This window comes from Physcomitrium patens, chromosome 13 (assembly GCF_059467195.1).
Source record: "Physcomitrium patens ecotype Gransden chromosome 13, ASM5946719v1, whole genome shotgun sequence".
Classification (NCBI taxonomy): Eukaryota; Viridiplantae; Streptophyta; class Bryopsida; order Funariales; family Funariaceae; genus Physcomitrium; species Physcomitrium patens.
The window spans coordinates 10,285,922-10,298,010 of NC_143422.1; the positions used below are offsets into that span (position 1 = coordinate 10,285,922).

At 30.8% G+C, this 12,089-nt stretch overlaps 2 non-coding genes across 2 annotated transcripts; both read left to right on the forward strand.

Annotated features, from left to right (window-relative positions):
- Nucleotides 1-2,406: 2,406 nt before the first annotated feature.
- On the forward strand, nt 2,407-2,480 carry TRNAV-AAC (transfer RNA valine (anticodon AAC)). The gene has a single exon. It is a non-coding gene; the product is annotated as a tRNA-Val (tRNA).
- A 3-nt stretch (nt 2,481-2,483) lies between these two features.
- On the forward strand, nt 2,484-2,556 carry TRNAF-GAA (transfer RNA phenylalanine (anticodon GAA)). The gene has a single exon. It is a non-coding gene; the product is annotated as a tRNA-Phe (tRNA).
- The last annotated feature ends 9,533 nt before the right edge of the window (nt 2,557-12,089 follow it).

The following is a 12,089-nucleotide window of genomic DNA, read 5'->3' on the forward strand; positions in this document are numbered from 1 at the left end:
CTACAATAATCTATATTTACCTACTCCCATCTAATCATATTAATAACTAGTAAGATAAATATATATATATATATATATATATATATATATATAGATATATATATACGTGATAAAAGTCCACACATATTGATAAAGAAATATTTTTTCTTTATAAATAAGACAAAGATTAGTACCAGAGTTTAAAATGGTGTTTGAAATATTTGGCAAAACTTTCATCAATATATTCCTTAAAATAAGCGAACTTATTTTTTACAAAACTATAGATTGATCTAAATAGTAATTGATTTCCATCATAAAGAATAAATAGATAATTATACATATAATATTTTAAAAGAGTATTTATATTCTTCTTTCTAAAGATATCTTAATAATCTTAATATTGGCTTAAGATGCTACTTATAATCTTTACAATATTAGAAATAAATATAGCATAAATAACAAAAGGTGAATTTTTTTTGTAGTATGCAAGAAAGTTCTTGCATCTACAAATATAGGTTTGATTGTACTAAAATTTTGGCTTTTTATTTAATTTATATATACATATATATATATATATATATAAAAAGAAATTAGAATAATTATTGACAAAAGATAAGAAAAATTAGAGATCCTTAAAATTAGACTAGAAGCGAGGAATGAATTGATAGGAATGAAAAAAGGCTTCACTCTTATCTTCATATATATTATTTAACTAAAAGTTACATGGCAACGTTCCATAGGTCCTCCAACATATGTCTAATTTGTAAGATGCATGTTTTAACTTACAAGACAAGTTTCTTATGTGTGCACCACATAGTTAGCTTATACAATAAGCTATCAATACATGCAATACATAGCTAACTTATTGATCAAGTATTCAACCTATCAACCACCTTTAGACATCTATAAAAGTGAAACCGTATTTGTGTATCTTCTAAAAAGCTTTCATATGCGATATTATCAAATTAACCTACTTTTATCTACTTCTACTTATTCATATTATTTGTATAACTCTTGGAAGAAATATTTATGTCCATGACAATACATACACATACACACACACACACACACACACATATATATATATATATATATATATATATATACATGTATAAGTTATTTTATAAAAAAAATTAAGAATCTAAAAATATACCAAATATACTTAATTTTTCTAAATTCTACAAAAAATTATATAATAAATTTTTTTAATTTCTTGTTTTTTAAGTAACCTCCATTACTATTTACAATGATGCTCTAATTATTTATTCTAAAAAAATAAGAACAAATTATTCTTTTTTACATCATTATAGAAAATCTTTTGAATCTTCTAATTTTTTATTCATGTTTAATTATTTTTAGTGGATTCCCTTCAATATTTAGATCCTTATTTTTTTGTTATTGTGTGTTTTGGTAATTATTCTTATACCATTTAAAGAACCTCTTCTACATTATAATCTTCAAAACTTATTTTTTTAAGTATCTTTTTATATTATTGCTTTCAAAATTAATTTATTTAACTATATTTTTTCTAATCTAGTTTATTTGAATGACTTTTTATAATATTTTCTAACAGCAAAAATTCTTTTTACAATCAAATTACATTATTTCCAAAAGCCCTACACAATATTTTTGGTTTTTGTTTTCAAATTATATCACCAAATACCTTAAACTCATTGCCCTCCCTTTGACCATTTATGCAACAAAAGTATTTTTAATACAACAATGTTAGAATGTTGCACATGTGCATTATGAGCATATTGATTGTTGTTTAAAAATGTGACTAGGTGGAAACATAGATTTCTCTTAGATGGCCTTTGAACTTAGGAGAAAATGCAAGATGTGGTAACTTTCAAAACGTTTGATTGATTCAAATTGAAAAGCCTCTTTTAGGTGATATTGTACTTAGAAAAATCAACTAAAAGGCTATGAGATGGAGATGTGAGATAATATGCAGCTTTTGCCTATATGAAATAGCATGGATAATGTTGTCTATTAGAATTTTCATTAAGCCCACCTGAAGAGGTAGTTTCAAAAAAAATAGTTAAATATATATGTTTAAAAATTTCTAAAAATATCCATCATAAATTTAATTTTAATATTAGTTTTATTTATTATTTATTTTATTTTTAATATATGCCTGGGTGGGGGGTGTAGGTGTGTCATATTTGCAAAAACCAAGGTATAAGATGCCATATTTAGAATAATAATAAAAAATAATTTGGAATGCGTCATGGCATTTACATACTTAGTATCATCTTCAAAATCTAAAACTTCCAGAAATTAATTCTTCACCAGATGCGAACAGATTGCGGCCCAATGTCGGTGGAGTGCTTGCGGGAAAATGATGGAAAAGTCGAGTACCGAATCATGTGGGTCATAGGGAACAGGCCTGGAAGCGACCGCTCCTCTGGATCCAGACTTGGGACGGTTTTCGTGGTGTAGTTGGTTATCACATCAGTCTAACACACTGAAGGTCTCCGGTTCGAACCCGGGCGAAAACATGTGCGGGGATAGCTCAGTTGGGAGAGCGTCAGACTGAAGATCTGAAGGTCGCGTGTTCGATCCACGCTCACCGCACTACAAACCTTTTATCCTTCCTACCTGCATCTCGCACAACTATGCTCGCTGCGGCCACGAGATCACCGCAGTGGAGGCTATATCGTCCCCTGCCCCCAACTCGCTCCAGCTTCACACGCCATGGCTGTTCCCCGTTCCAACACAGAAAGAAGGATACCGAAACTATCCCTGTCAGTCACCGCTGCGTTTTCCTCAACAACACTTTCAAGAACCATCCACGTATAACTCCATGTGGGAAAGCATGTTCTCCTGTGAACACTCACAACCAATCCATACTTTGTGGCCCCTTCTCACCTTCCACTCTCGGGATGTGCCACACCTCATTTGCACCTCCTCAAGCTTACTATCTTGCTATCTTTAACAAGTTTTAAATTAAATCTTAATCTCAATACATAATATGCACTTTTGAAATAATTTTTGTTATAAAACAATATAATGCAGTCTTTATTTAAATTTGAATTCAAAAAAAGTTAAAACTTTCAATTGTGAATGTAAGTTGAGAAATGAGTTTTCATATGAGTGATTATAAAAGAAAATATAACATGATGGCTTTTCTTGGAATACCAATCAAATCTTAATCTAATTAAAAGGATTTGCAATACACTCTAAAGAAATGATATCTGATTAACAAGTAATAGGTCTTTGGAACAAACTTTTTCATTAATTTATTATTTTCTAATTATATGTTGTAATTTAAAATTTTAACGATTTTTTGTATTTATCCAAAAAAAATCAAACATTTATCACAAAATACCCCAAAAATGCCTAATCTAATTATGTTATAACTTTATATTTTAAATTATAATTTTGTCTGTAACTCAGTCTATTTGTATTTGTATTAGAATAAAATTGTAAACAACCATCATAAGAGTCTTAAGATTGATGATTCTTATATATGGTGGCTGAAATATTAAAATTGTATATAAAAAATTAATAATAAATATGAAGCCTTAATAAATAGCTAATTCTATGTTAAAATTGGCCATATACAGATCAAAGCTAGATCATCTTCATAAAAAGAACAATCCCTTATGTTCTATAGAATAACTGCCTTTGTGATCGGACATCAAGAGGATTTATACTTATATTATGGAGAAGCTATGCATACTACTGAATATTGAGCAAAGAAACAACATAATTACAAAATGAGACACATGATTGCCAAAGAAGACAATGTAATGGAAAATAAATTGTTCTAGCTACAATAAAGAATATACAGCTTGAATCATGTACAACATCTTATAAAGGTCTTATTTTCTCATTTGATTCTTGACATCATTTTATAGTAGAAATTTGTTTAGGACCAAAAAATAACAAAGTCTTAGCCTTATTGGATTCAAGAGCCTTAGCTTGTTTTATAAATAAAAACTTTGTCAAAAAACAAGATATATCTTTAGTTAAAAAAAAAATCAGGCTTGTAAATGTAAAAATAATAGATGAATGTTCGTTGTCTTATGGAGATATTATACATGAAACTATTCTTGTAGAAGTAGCAACCAGTGGTCACAATAGTTTACTAATATTTAATGTAATTGAATCTCTTTTTAACCCAATCATTTTAGGATTATCATGATTAGGAAGATATAACCCTAATATACATTGGATTTTTTGCAATCTTGATTTTTCTCATAATTTAATCCAAGATCTTGCTAGATAAGTAGAAATCCATAAGTCTAGTAAATCTAAACTCTTATTGTTAGATCGAAGAGCTTTCATGTATGCTGCAAATGAAGGGCCATCTTTTGCTATACAATTATTATGGACATACACATGCAAGCCATTAATTACTTGTATAAATAGGTAAGAGTAAATAGAAGTAAATAAAAATAAGTTAATTCTATAATATCTTCTATGAAAGCTTTCTAAAAGCTTCATAAATGCTATTTTGACTTTATATGTGTCTTTAATTGATTTTTTGGATTAAAAACGTGGTCAATAAGTTGGTCATGTGCCACACTTGTTATTAGCTTGAAGACCAAGCTAACTATATGGCCCACATATAGAAAAACTTGTCTTGTAAGTCAAGGCATGTGTCTTACTAAGTCAACATACATTGGAGGTCCTATAGAACATCGCCACGTAGCTTCTAGTTAGATAGTATATATAAAGACAAGAGTGAAGCCTTCTTCACTTTTGTCAACTCCTTTCTTGCTTTTAGTCTAGTTTCAAGAATCTCAAGTTTTTTTGTCTTTTGGCAATAAGCCTTTCCAATTTCTTTTAATATACAAACTTCTTTATTTCTATTTTACCATTCTTTCTTTGATACGGATTTTATTGATTTATACATCATCTTTTAATTTATATCCTTGACAAATTGACAAAAATATACTTACAGTATCAGAGCTTTGTCTTATCTTAATTAAGAGTGGATTACCTCTTTCTCATGATAAGACATAAGCATATTAGAAGTTACAAATTACCCTCTTCTAAATTGATATTATTCTTAGTATTTTCTTTGTCCTCAAGTCTTTTTTTCTACTTATCTTGAGTGATATTAGATATTTTTTTCTAAGTGATATTATGGCAAAGCTTATTGAAATGAAGAGTGCAATGGTACAAATGCAAGAGTAATTGAGGGAGTTGATGGTTGCGATGCATCAACTTAGCTTACCACCACAAGAATCAACAAGAATGGCAAGAAGTGAGGATATAGAAATGATAAGAACTGCTTCAACATCTCCACCAAATCATGTCCTTCTATCCATGGTAGAACATCTTTCAAATGTTAGAGAACCAAGAGTTGCCCTGCTTGAGAAGTTTGATGGAACAAGATTCAAATTTTGAGGATTTATCAATCAAGTATAATTTATGATTGAACTTCAACCTCAAAGCTATCCAACTCCAAGATCACATGTTAGATTCATTGATACACTTCTTTCAGGTTTAGCACTATCGTGATTTTCATCTTTTCTTGAACAATGAGATTCAATATTAGATAATTTGGAGGTATTTTTAGCAAAATTTTGGTCCATATATAAAAAACATGATGCAACTCGTGATGCAACCAACAAGATCCATATTTTGCAACAAGGCAATTGATTTGTAACATTAGATGCTTCATAATTTTATCAACTTGTAATTGATATCTAGTAGAATGATACTGCACTTATTAGCCAATTTCTCTATCAATTATAATATGAAGTAAAGAAATTGATGCTCAACTTATCTAATCCTGAAACATTGAGTCAAGCAATTGACTTTGCTGTGAAATGCAACAATTGACTTTTTTAAATTTGATCTGAGAGTTATACAAATGAGCCTCAACGCTACTAAAATTCAATAGCAACACCAATATCTCTTCAACACATACATTCAGAAGACATAAAATACAGTTAGTACACCTTTTTCTAATGATGCGAAGATTTCAAGTGGCTTTACTAGCCAATATTATGAATCCTTCTTTTAAGTCTCAAGATACTTCTCAGTTTGAATTCAAAAACAACCTATTCTATTTCAAAGGTCGATTATATATTCAGAAAAGAAAAGCATAATAACGTGTTCTTTAAGCACGTCATGACTTTCCAGCAACATAATATTTTGGATACAACAAGACTTTGGAGCTTATTTCCAGAGATTTTTAGTGACCACAAATATAGAAGAGTGTGAAAGACTTTGTTTAGTCATGTAACATTTGTTCAAGATCAAAAACTCATCCTCATCGACCTTATGGACTTCTTCAACCATTATTTATTCCAGAATAATCATGGTCTTCTGTTTTTGTGGATATCATCATGGATTTTCTAATCTCAAGTTCTTATGACTCTATATTCATGTTAGTAGATCGTTTTGCCAAGATGGCACATTTTGTATCATATACAAAATCTATCACAAGTGAAGAAACAACTAAGCTCTTTCTTGACAATATCTATTGTTATCATGGATTATTCAAAACTATTATATCGTGTAGGAGAACTCATTTTGTATCAAGATTTTAGTAGATTCTTTTCAAGATTCTAAAAGTAGATATAAAACATTTTTCGACATTCCATTCTCAAACTGATGGATAAATAGAGTGTGTTAATCAAGTTTTGGAGCAGTATTTAAGATGTAACATCAACTACCAATAAGATGATTGGACAACACTTTTGCCATTGGTAGAGTTTGCTTATAATAACACGATATGTTCTTCTACAAAATAAACACCTTTCTTTGTTAATTATGGTTATCATCCACAACTTAATATTTTTGACTTTTCAAAAGTTGATAATCCTATAACGAAAGATTTAGCAAATTATTTATTAAAGCTATATGCAACAATGAAGGCATAGTTAAAAGAAGCTCAAGAACAACAAAATATCAATGCAGATATCTATCGAAAGGAACAACCACCATTCCACACAAGTCATAAGGTATAGTTACTTTGTCACAATATCAAGACCACTCGTTCTTGTGATAGGTTGGACTATCATAGACTTGGACCATTTTCTATTTCTACACAAATCAATCAAGTTGCATATTGTTTACACCTACCGGAGTGAATAAAAATCCATCCAATATTCTATTTATCTCTTCTTAAACCATACAAGACAATGGACATACCAAGAAGAAGACAAGCTCCACCTCCTTCTATAGAATTGGACAATAATGAAGAACTCAAAGTGAAAGAAGTCCTAGATTCAAGGCGACACCAAAATAAATTAAAATATCTTATCCATTGCCACGGATATGATATTAGTGAACTCACATGGGATCCAATAAAGAATCTTACAAATGCAGCAAAGGCGATGGAGGCTTTTCATCAATGACATCCATCAAAATCAAGATGAAAATATTTCTTGTGAAAGAAATAAGATCTAGGCAAGATAACATTCTACTATTAGGAACATATTCCTTAGAACTTTCTAGAGAGAAGTTTCTAGAACCTTCTAGAAAACAAGCCTCTTGAACCTTCTAGAAGAGAAGCCTCTGGAACCTTTTAGAGAGAAGTTTCTAGAAGCTTCTAGAAAAGAAGTCTCTGGAACCTTCTAGAAGAGAAGTTTCTAGAAGCTTCTAGAAAGGAATCTCCTCGAACTTTCTAGAAGCTTCCTAGTTAATAGAAGTAGCTCGAGAAGTTTCTAGAACCTTCTAGAAAGGAAGCCTCTGGAACCTTCTAGAAGCTTCCTAGTTAATAGAAGTAGCTCGAGAAGCTTCATAAGTAGGAGTATATATAGGAATCGAGGCTGAAGAGTTCTTCAGTCTCGACAACACATCTCTTGGAGTTCTAGCTCACCTTTCTGGTGTTGTTCTTGTATTCATCTATTTAATCTAGTTCTGCCACTTCTTCTTGAACTTCTTGTTAGATTTCAAGTCTGTATTTTGTGTCCGTGACAGTTTGTCGAGACTACACTAATTTGAGATATCAGAGCTAGTTCTTTCTTAGTAGAGTGTGGATTACCCCTCTACTTGAAGGTATACTAGCATTTTTTAGAGGTTGTGGATTACCCTCCTCTAAATTGATACTTCTTTTCTTACAATATTGGAGTCTTATTCTTCTTGGAGAGAGTGGATTACCCCTCTTCTTGAAATTCTTAAGGCATTTTATAGGTTGTGGATTACCCTCCTATAAACCAATATTACCTCTTATAGGGTCATTTTTGTCTTTCTTTTAGAATGGCCGGAGGTCAAGACATTAGTATGACAGAAAGTTCGGAGTCTAAGTTAGATGCTATTATGAATGCCCTCGCTACGTTATCACAAAGAACTGCAGAGATTGAAGGAGTGGTAGCAAGGCTTCATAATGATGGAGTATCTGGGATAGCACAATCTAAACTACACCAGCCTCAAATTTCGGCACTTGGAGAAACAACTTTACCTCAGGTTCGACAAGAACCATTAGTTCTACAACATAAGGAGCCTCGAGTTAGCCTTCCAGATAAGTTTCATGGAACATGTTCCAAGTTTCGAGGATTCGTCAATCAAATCAGGTTGATAACAGTTTTACAGCCCAAACGATATCCAATGGAGGAGTCACGTGTTGGGCTTGTTGGAACCTTACTTATGGGACAAGTTCTATCATGGTTTGCTCCTTTGTTTGAGAAATGATCATCCATATTAAACAACTTCGAAACCTTTTTGGAAGCATTTGCGGAAGCATTTGGTGAACACGATAAGGTTCGATGGGCTACAACAAAGATCCGGTCGCTACGACAAGGGATGCGTTCTACATCAGTCTATGCTTCGGATTTCAGGCAATTAGTATGCGACATCAATTGGAATGAAGAAGCGTTGATGAGTCAATTCTATTGGGGTTTAAGAGATGATGTGAAGGATTTGTTGTTAACTCTTCCTGATCCACGAACGCTCAATGGAGCCATTAGCCAAGCTGTGAAGTGCGATAATCGCCTATTCTAACGTCACCAAGACCAACGCTCAAGACAACATACAATTCGCCATGCTCCAACTATGTCGGCAAGCGGTGTGAATTTATGCTTTAGTAAATCAAAACTAAAATTATTTATATAAAAGTCATAGTAGTCGTTTGCTATCTTTTGAAGATATTATTCATAAAATTCTTTTAATAGAAATAGTAATTAATAGTCATAGTAGATTTGTAGTATTTAATTTAATTATATTTCTTTCTAATGTAATTATTTTAGATTTATCATGGCTTGAAAAGTATAAACTTTAAATATATTAGATTTTTTAGAGTCTTAATTTTTTTTTAAAGTATAAATAAGAATTTTTTCAATTAAGTAAAAAGTCAAAAGTTTAGTACAATCAAACCTGTATTTGTTGATGTAAGAGCTTTCTTGCATACTACAAAAAAAATTCACCTTCTGTTATTAATGCTATATTTATTTCTAATACTAAAAAGATTTTAAGTAGCATCTTAAGCCAATATTAAGATTATTAAGATATCTTTAGAAAGAAGAATATAAATACTTTTTTAGAATATTATATATATAATTGTATAATTAATCTCGAATATAGAACTTTTCACGAATTTCCATTTGTAATAATATGTTTTTAAGGCAAATTCTGATGCATTTGTTTCCTTATGAATTGCTTTAAAAAGTTGACTTGATATAAAATAGGTATAGAAGTAAATTCCTTCTTTAAAGTAACAAACATCGCTTTGGCTTCTTTCTTCTACTTTGGTATGTCTTTACAAATCAAATATGTTAGTGGAGTTGCAACTTGAGAAAAGTTCTTTATTAAAATTTAATTACAATTGGAAAAGTTTAAAAAGCATTGGACATCTTTTATTATTTTTGAAATCTTCTAATTTTTGATAGTTTGGACCTTCTTTGGATCCATCATAAGGCCTTCATTAGAAATGATGTATTCCAAAAATTCAACTTGAATAGTGTGGAATACATACTTTTTCAACTTTGCAAATAATCTTGTATATTTTTATTTTTATAATACACATCAAACATATACTTCATGCTCTTTTGTATTCTTAGAATAAATTAAAATATCATCTAAATAACAGATGACAAAATCTTCAAGAAATTTAGAAAAGACATCATTCATTAGATGTTGAAAAAAAGTTGGTGCATTCATGAGTCCAAAAGGCATGAAATTATATTCAAAATGTCTATACTTAGTTCGAAAAGTAGTCTTCTATTTATTTCCTTTTTTAATGTGGACCGAATTATATGTTCTTCATAGGTCTATTTTTGTATAAGTCTTTGCTTGATTTAGATGATCTAGAAGTCTTGAAATAAAAGGTAGAGGATACCTATTCTTGATAGTGATCTTGTCCTCAATTATCCACACATATTAGTAGAGATTTATTTTTTTTTCTTCACAAATAAGATAAGAGTACTGGCTGGAAATTTAGAATGGCATATAAAGATCTTAGTCAAGTTTTCATCGATATATTCTTTGAGTATATTCAACTCATTTTGTGATAGGCTATAGATTGGTCTAAATAGTGGTTGAGTTCCTTCTTAAAAATCGATGGAACAATCATAAGGATAATGCTCTAGAAGAATGTTTGTATTTTTAAAAAAAAACATCTTAAAAATCTTGATATTGGCTTGAAATACTACTTGATATCTTCTCACCATCAACAATGAACTTAGCATATTATCAAGGACATGAACTAAAAGATGATGCATAAATCAATGAAATCCATGTCAAAAAAAGAGTGATAAAATAGAAATAAGAAAGTATGTATATTAAAAAAAATTGCAAAGGCTTATTGCCAAAAGACAAAAAAACTTGAAACTCTTGAAACTAGACTAGAAGCAAGAAAGGAGTTGACAAGAGTGAAGAGGGCTTCACTCTTATTTCTATATATACTATCTAACTAGGGGCTATATGGCGATGTTCTATATAACCTCCAATGTGTGTTGACTTTGTAAGAGACATGCCTTGACTTATAAAGCAAGTTTTTCTACATGTAAGTCACATGGTTAGCTTAGTCTTGAAGCTAATAATATATGTGATATATGGCCAACTTTTTGACCATTTTCATAATCCAAAAAGTCAATTAAAGACATCTATAAAATCAAAGCAGCATTTATGAAGCTTCTAAGAAGCTTTTATAGAAGATATTATAGAATTAACTTATGTTTACCTACTTCTATTTACTTCTATTAATTTATATAGGTAATTATTAGCTTACATGCATATGTCCGTGACATTATTTCTCCTTCTAGAGACAAGTTCTATGAAGAAGGATCATCATATGTTGAAAAAATTTATGATGTGACGAATTATTTTTGCTACATAATCAGATCTTTGTTCTATTTGAAGATGGTTGATAGGGCCTCTCAACCATTGATAGTGTCTCATATCAAGGTAAAAAGACTACCTTATTATTTCATCGTTATTGAGGCCTTCATAACTTCCTTCAAATAAAATATTTAGAATACTGTTAGGAATTGTTCCTACTTCTAATAAAATTATCAAATATCGAGAGTCTCTTCTAAAGTTATGAAATCAAACGTGTTATATCTCCCCATTAATTCAAGAAAGAATATGTTGTTTTGTAAGATCTTCACCTTAATTGCGTTGTTCTGAAGGTTGTGACAATCGAAATGTATCGTCGAATAGGTCACCAAATAAAGATTCATCAGTTGAATCCGCTCGTTGTTGGTTCTCTATCTTTTTAACATCACAACTACAAAGAAGCTACAAAAAAGGATTGAAAGTAGATGTCACGGACACAAAATACAGACTTGAAATCTAACAAGAAGTTCAAGAAGAAGTGGCAGAACTAGATTAAATAGATGAATACAAGAACAACACCAGAAAGGTGAGCTAGAACTCCAAGAGATGTGTTGTTGAGACTGAAGAACTCTTCAGCCTCGATTCCTATATATACTCCTACTTAGGAAGCTTCTCGAGCTACTTCTATTAACTAGGAAGCTTCTAGAAGGTTCCAGAGGCTTCCTTTCTAGAAGGTTCTAGAAACTTCTCGAGCTACTTCTATTAACTAGGAAGCTTCTAGAAAGTTCCAGGGGATTCCTTTCTAGAAGCTTCTAGAAACTTCTCTTCTAGAAGGTTCCAGAGACTTCTTTTCTAGAAGCTTCTAGAAACTTCTCTCTAAAAGGTTCCAGAGGCTTCTCTTCTAGAAGGTTCCAAAGGCTTGTTTTCTAGAA